The sequence below is a fragment of the Bufo gargarizans genome, chromosome 3 (genome assembly GCF_014858855.1).
Source record: "Bufo gargarizans isolate SCDJY-AF-19 chromosome 3, ASM1485885v1, whole genome shotgun sequence".
Classification (NCBI taxonomy): domain Eukaryota; kingdom Metazoa; phylum Chordata; class Amphibia; order Anura; family Bufonidae; genus Bufo; species Bufo gargarizans.
This window is the reverse complement of record NC_058082.1, coordinates 195,765,333-195,772,173: the sequence shown is the minus strand read 5'-3', so window position 1 is coordinate 195,772,173 and position 6,841 is coordinate 195,765,333.

Sequence of the window (6,841 nt, the reverse complement as noted above, 5' to 3'; positions counted from 1 at the left end):
CTGGTTCTCAGTAACCACTTACTTTTAGTTAATGAGTGACACACTGCTGAAATCTGAATATTTGTCACTATTATGCTGCCGTCAGTGAGGTCAGCATAAAGGTGATGACACTGTGGTTCCCTTTAAATATACAACAAATTGCAAATTTGCAAATCAATATGTTGTGCAACTGAAGTTGAACATCAGTGTTTATGCTCCTTGCGTGCTGTCATTACATTTAATATCTCCTTATTAGTCCAGTCCAGAGGACCTGAGCGTTACTTTTGCAAAATCGCACCCTCACTGAATAGTTTTATTAAAATTCTACTTTATTGACATTTGATTGACATATCCTTTAAAATCACTTAGTGTTAGACAAGGAACTCAAAAATGTGATAATTACTCAGGGAGGTCACGTCCCTTCCCTCTAACCTGAACTCCCTGAGTAATTTTAATCACATTTTTGAGTTCCTTGTCTAGCAGCAGTAAGTTAGTAATTTTAAATGATATATCAATAAAGTAGAATTTTAATACAACTATTCAGTGAGGGTGCGAAAGTAAAGCTCAGGTCCTCTGGTGTCGCCAATAAGGAGATAATAAATACAGGAGTATAGCGTTGCACGCCTCCTGAGGGGTCCTGTCATTACATTTAATGCACATCAGCCAAGATTTTTCACCAGGAACACAAGTTTGTCCACAGTCTCGGGCTTCAGTGCAGATCGGTGGCATGTTACTATATTGCCACTGGTGCTGAATGCCCTTTCTGAGGGGGCACTTGCGGAAGGAATGCAAATATATTTCTTGGCTAGGCTTGCCACCCTGGGAAAATTAGCCTGGTGCAGCCTCCACCACTCCAGTGGGTCAGCTTCTCCTTCTACATCCAGTGCCTGCAGGTAACTCTTAAGCTCAATTTCAATCGCTTCTCTGTTAGTGAGGGCAGCTGGGCCAGGCTGAGCCTGAGAGGATGCCTTTTTGAAAAAGCTGCCCAGACTTCGTTTACTCCTCTTGGGTTCTCTCTGGGCTTCTCCATGAGCTCCTGTGCTTGTGTGTGATGGTGGTGACTCTGTGGCAGACACAGCTTGCGTCTCTAGCAGTGCCTGAATTTCTGCTGCTGCTTTTGTGAAGATGAAGTCTCTTCGGTCATCTGATATATATTATGATCTGAAGCGTGGGTCGACCAAGGAGGCCATATCCAGGAGGTCATCAGTTTCAGCGTCTGAGTACTTCTCATTTAAATACTTGAGGATGTCTCTCTTCATGTCCTTCGTCAGTTCTGTGTCAATGTCATCATCAGCTAGAGGAAGAACTGTGGTGTTTAGAAGGTGGAGCACAGGTTTGACATACGACACACTCACATACTCTTCTCCAGACAGAGCATCTGTGAACTCTAACAGCGGATTGAGGGTCTTGTTCATAGATTCTAACACATCAATGTCCTGCCAAGTTGGTACCAGGTGCCTGGTTTTCCTGTCTGCTTTACGGACCTGTGCTATGGCCTTCTCTTGTTAAAGCACCCGCTGAATCATCTGCTGTCAAGACCCCCATCTTGTTGGTGTTTTTAGCGATGAGACGGTGAGGAGGTAGTTTTAGCTCAGCCTGGGCATTAGCCATTTGTCTCTTCCTTTTCCAAGTGTAAGAAAAGGCACTCACTATTTTCTTGCAGTTGCCAATGGCATGTTCAACATGGGCATCTTTCATCTCTAAGGACAAAATTGGAAGATATTATTAGCACAGTCAAGTTAGCAACCCCTGCATTATGTTGAACTAGTCTGGGACTAAAAGAAACATTTTACCTACCGATTGCGAGGTGGAGCCTGTGGCCGAAGCACTGCAGTCTTGTCCAGCCGGTTATTTCCACTGCTTTCACAATATTTGCGCCATTGTCGGTGGTTATTGTCATGGTCTTACCTCCTTGCTGTTCCCTTCGTTTGACATGTGCTGGCGGCCATCTTGGTTTCTGGGTTGTCTTGTAGCCTCCCACCCTGCGGCTCCTCCTTCCCACTGGGAGGAGCTGGATGCCTAGCTCATATATATAGGAGGTCTGTGGCTTCAGTTCCTTGCTTGGTCCTCCTGTGTTCACATGCTTCCAAGACTGCTGCTGCTTCTGGTTCCTGATCCTGGCCTCGTCTGACTACCCCGTTGGTTCCTGATTCCGGCTTCGTCTGACTACCCCGTTGGTTCCTGATTCCGGCTTCGTCTGACTACCCCGTTGGTTCCTGTTCCTGGCTTCGTCTGACTACCCTTCTGGTTCCTGACCTCTGTCTCCGCAAGACCCTGCTTCGGTTTAGCCATCCGTTTGGACTTTGCTTACGGCTTGCTCTTCAATAAAACCTTCTTATTTTCCACTTATCTCTTGTTGTACGTCTGGTTCATGGTTCCATGACATTAGGACCAAGCCATGAATTCTGACGGTACAGGGCCACCCTCGCTACCTACGCTGGTTGCCAGACTTGATCAGCAGGATCACCTGTTGGGTCGGTTCGCTGTGGCGTTGCAAACCCTGCTTGAACGCACGGCTCATTTAGCTTCCGTTGCCGATGGGTCGGTTGTCGCTCCTGGGCCCGCTCCTACTGCCGCTCCGGTTGTTGCGCCAGAGTCTACCCTGACACCTGTTGCTGCGCCTGTGGAGTTTCAGGGTATGATCGGTTCTGCCCCCCTTCCACAGCGCTTTGGGGGAGAGCCAACTCAGTGCCGAGGTTTCCTTAACCAGGTGGGCATTTACTTCGAGTTGCTGCCACATGCCTTTCCTACTGAGAGATCAAGGGTGGGCTTCTTGATCTCGCTGCTCTCGGACAAGGCCTTGGCCTGGGCCAGCCCTTTATGGGAGAACAACAATCCGGTGGTTGCCGAGTTTTCCGGTTTTGTTGCTTCTCTTCGGAAGGTATTCGATGTGCCGGCTCGTGCTGCCTCTGCTGCGAAGCTCCTTATGTCCATCAGACAGGGTTCACGATCCGTAGCTGAATACGCCATTGAGTTTCGTACCCTGGCAGCAGAGGTGGGCTGGAATAATGAGGCTCTGGTCGCTGCTTTCTCTCATGGTCTCTCGGATGCCTTGAAGGATGAGGTTGCAGCTAAGGACCTACCAGTGGAGCTCGAGTCTCTTATTTCTTTCCTGATTTTGATTGACACCAGACTCAGGGAGAGACCTTCCTTTAAGGAGAGCCTGCGGAGGTCTCCTAACAGATTGGCGCCTACGTTTGCTGTCCCACCCGTGCCTCCCTCTCCTCCCACGCCTCCTGGGGATGACTTGTCTGGGGGTGAACCCATGCAGCGGGGGTTTGCTCGCCTGTCTGAGGGGGAGAGGGTACTCCGGAGACGCGAGGGCCGATGCATGTACTGTGGTCTCGGTGGGCATTTTCGGTTGGCATGTCCGAACCGTCCGGGAGAACGCTCGCACCTGAGGTCCTGTCGGGGGCAGATCTTGGGTGGAGTCTCCTCGTCCCCGGTTTCCCGTGTTGACAAACCACTGATCACGGTTGTCCTCTCCTGGGTCGGGGGCTCGGTGACGACCCAGGCGTTGGTGGACTCTGGTGCTGGTGGTTTGTTCATTGATAGAGTGTTCGTTGCCGCCAATTCCATTCCTCTGCAGCCTCGAGGTTCCCCACTGGCTCTTGAGGCGATAGACGGCAGACCCCTTCTGCCGCCACACGTGACTCATGAGACCCTTCCAGTGGGGATAGCCATTGGTGCCGTTCACAGATAGTCGGTCTGTCTCCAGGTTATTTCGTCTCCACACTACTCGGTGGTCTTGGGGTACCCCTGGCTCCAGAAGCATAATCCGACTTTCGATTGGAGATCGGTCGAGATCCTCTCGTGGTCACCGCAGTGTGGGGCTAGTTGCATCCATGGGCCTGTCAAGTTGCTGTGTACTTCCTCGGACTCTCTGTTGCCTCCTGAATACGAAGAGTACCGGGATGTATTCGATAAGGTGCGCGCGGTTGCCCTACCTCCGCACCGCCCATACGATTGTGCCATAGAGTTACAATCCGGTGCCGTTCCTCCTCGTGGCAAAGTCTATCCACTGTCGGTAGCGGAGAATGAGGCCATGGAGGAGTACGTGAGGGAGGCGCTTTCACGCGGACACATTCGCAAATCCTCGTCCCCGGCAGGGGCTGGATTTTTCTTTGTGAAAAAGAAGGGCGGCGAGTTGAGGCCTTGCATCGATTACAGGGGTCTCAATCGCATCACGATCAAGAACGCTTACCCGATACCCTTGATTTCCGAGCTGTTCGATCGCCTCAAAGGGGCCACGGTCTTTACCAAACTCGACCTGAGGGCGGCATATAACCTGGTAAGGATCAAGGCGGGCGATGAGTGGAAGACCGCGTTTAACACCAGGACCGGTCATTATGAATCCTTGGTTATGCCCTTTGGGTTGTGCAATGCGCCCGCAGTCTTCCAGGAATTCATCAACGATGTTTTCCGTGACCTGTTGCAGCAGTGTGTGGTGGTCTATTTGGATGACATCTTGGTATATTCTGCATCCATGGAGGCCCACATTCTGGATGTCAGACGAGTGTTGCAACGCTTACGAGAGAACAAGCTGTTCGGTAAGCTTGAGAAATGCGAATTTCACCGATCCCAGGTAACCTTCTTAGGTTACATCATTTCCGCTGAGGGGTTCTCCATGGATCCTGAGAAGGTTTCGGCTGTCTTACAGTGGCCCCAGCCCAGTGGGCTTCGTGCCCTGCAGCGCTTTTTGGGCTTCGCCAATTTTTATCGGAAGTTCATCAGGGACTTTTCCATGCTAGCCAAGCCTCTCACGGATCTGACCAGGAAGGGCAGTAATCCTCAGGTCTGGCCGCTCGAGGCCATCCGAGCTTTTGAGGCTCTAAAGTCCGCCTTTGTGTCGGCTCCGATTCTGTCGCATCCCAACCCTGGGTTGCCTTTTGTCCTCGAGGTGGACGCGTCTGAGACGGGAGTAGGCGCCCTCCTGTCTCAGCGTAGAACACCAGAGGGTCCTCTGCTTCCTTGTGGGTTTTACTCCCGGAAACTGTCTTCCGCGGAGTGCAACTATCAGATTGGTGACAGGGAGTTATTGGCCATCGTGCAGGCCCTTAAAGAATGGAGGCACTTGCTCGAGGGCTCGGTGGTTCCGGTTCTCATCCTGACGGACCACAAGAATCTGACCTACCTCTCTGAGGCCAAGAGATTGACACCACGTCAGGCCAGATGGGCTCTGTTCTTGTCACGTTTTAATTACGTGGTCTCCTACCTACCCGGCTCCAAGAACATCAGAGCGGATGCCTTATCACGGCAGTACTCCGAGCTGTCCGGGGAGGAGTCGATTCCGACTACGGTCATACCCCCGAATCAGATCCTGGCCGCTATTCGCACCAGCCTGACTTCTCCTCTGGGTGAGCAGATTTTGGCGGCTCAATCTGGTGCTCCCTCTGGGAGACCCAACGGCAGATGTTTTGTGCCTGAGGAGTTGCGCACTCGGTTGTTGCGAACCTACCATAACTCCAAGGCCGCGGGGCACCCTGGAAAGAATCAGCTGTCCTGGGCGGTTTCACGTCTGTTCTGGTGGCCTTCTCTACGTTCCGACATCGCCGCATATGTAGCGGCATGCTCCGTTTGTGCCCAGAGTAAGTCCCCTCGGCACCTTCCGTTGGGCCTTTTGCAACCCATAGCCACCGGGGAGCGTCCATGGTCACACCTGGGGATGGATTTCATTGTGGACCTCCCTGCATCCCGAGGCCATACGGTCATTCTCATGATTGTGGATCGGTTTTCCAAAATGTGCCACTGTGTTCCTCTCAAGAAGTTACCCTCTGCACAAGAGTTGGCCTCGATTTTTGCCAGGGAGGTCTTCCGGTTGCACGGTTTGCCCAAGGAGATTGTGTCGGATCGGGGGAGTCAGTTTGTGTCCAGGTTCTGGCGCGCCTTTTGCTCCCAGTTGGGGATTCATCTCTCTTTCTCCTCGGCCTACCACCCTCAGTCCAATGGGGCCGCAGAACGATCCAATCAGGCCTTGGAGCAATTCCTTCGTTGCTATGTCTCCGATCACCAAGACAATTGGGTTGACCTCCTGCCTTGGGCTGAGTTTGCCAGGAACACGGCGGTGAACTCTTCCTCTGGGACGTCTCCCTTCATGGCCAATTATGGGTTCCAACCTGCCGTGTTACCGGAGGTATTCTCTCCCCAGGATATTCCGGCTGTGGAGGATCACCTTTCCGTCCTACGTGCTTCTTGGGTACAGATCCAGAGGTCCCTTGAGGTCTCTGCGCAGCGCCAGAAACTCCAGGCTGATCGCAGACGAGCGCCCGCTCCTTCCTACCAGGTCGGAGACCGCGTATGGTTGTCCACCCGCAACCTCAACCTTCGAGTGCCCACTCCCAAGCTGGCGCCTCGCTTTGTTGGTCCCTTCCGAGTGCTTCGCAGGGTAAACCCGGTAGCCTATGCCCTTGCGCTTCCTCCTGGCATGCGGATCTCCAACGTGTTTCATGTCTCCCTGTTGAAGCCACTGGTGTGTAATCGTTTCACTTCCTCGATTCCTCGGCCTCGTCCGGTCCAAGTGGGCAATCGTGAGGAGTATGAGGTGAGCAATATCCTGGACTCACGCCTGGTCCGCGGCCGGGTGCAGTTTTTGGTCCATTGGCGTGGTTATGGTCCAGAGGAGCGTTCCTGGGTTCCCTCCGCAGATGTCCATGCTCCTGTCTTGCTCCGAGCCTTCCACGCACGCTTCCCTCAGAAACCGTTCCTTACTCCGCGGAGGAGGGGCCCTTGAGGGGGAGGTACTGTCATGGTCTTACCTCCTTGCTGTTCCCTTCGTTTGACATGTGCTGGCGGCCATCTTGGTTTCTGGGTTGTCTTGTAGCCTCCCACCCTGCGGCTCCTCCTTCCCACTGGGAGGAGCTGG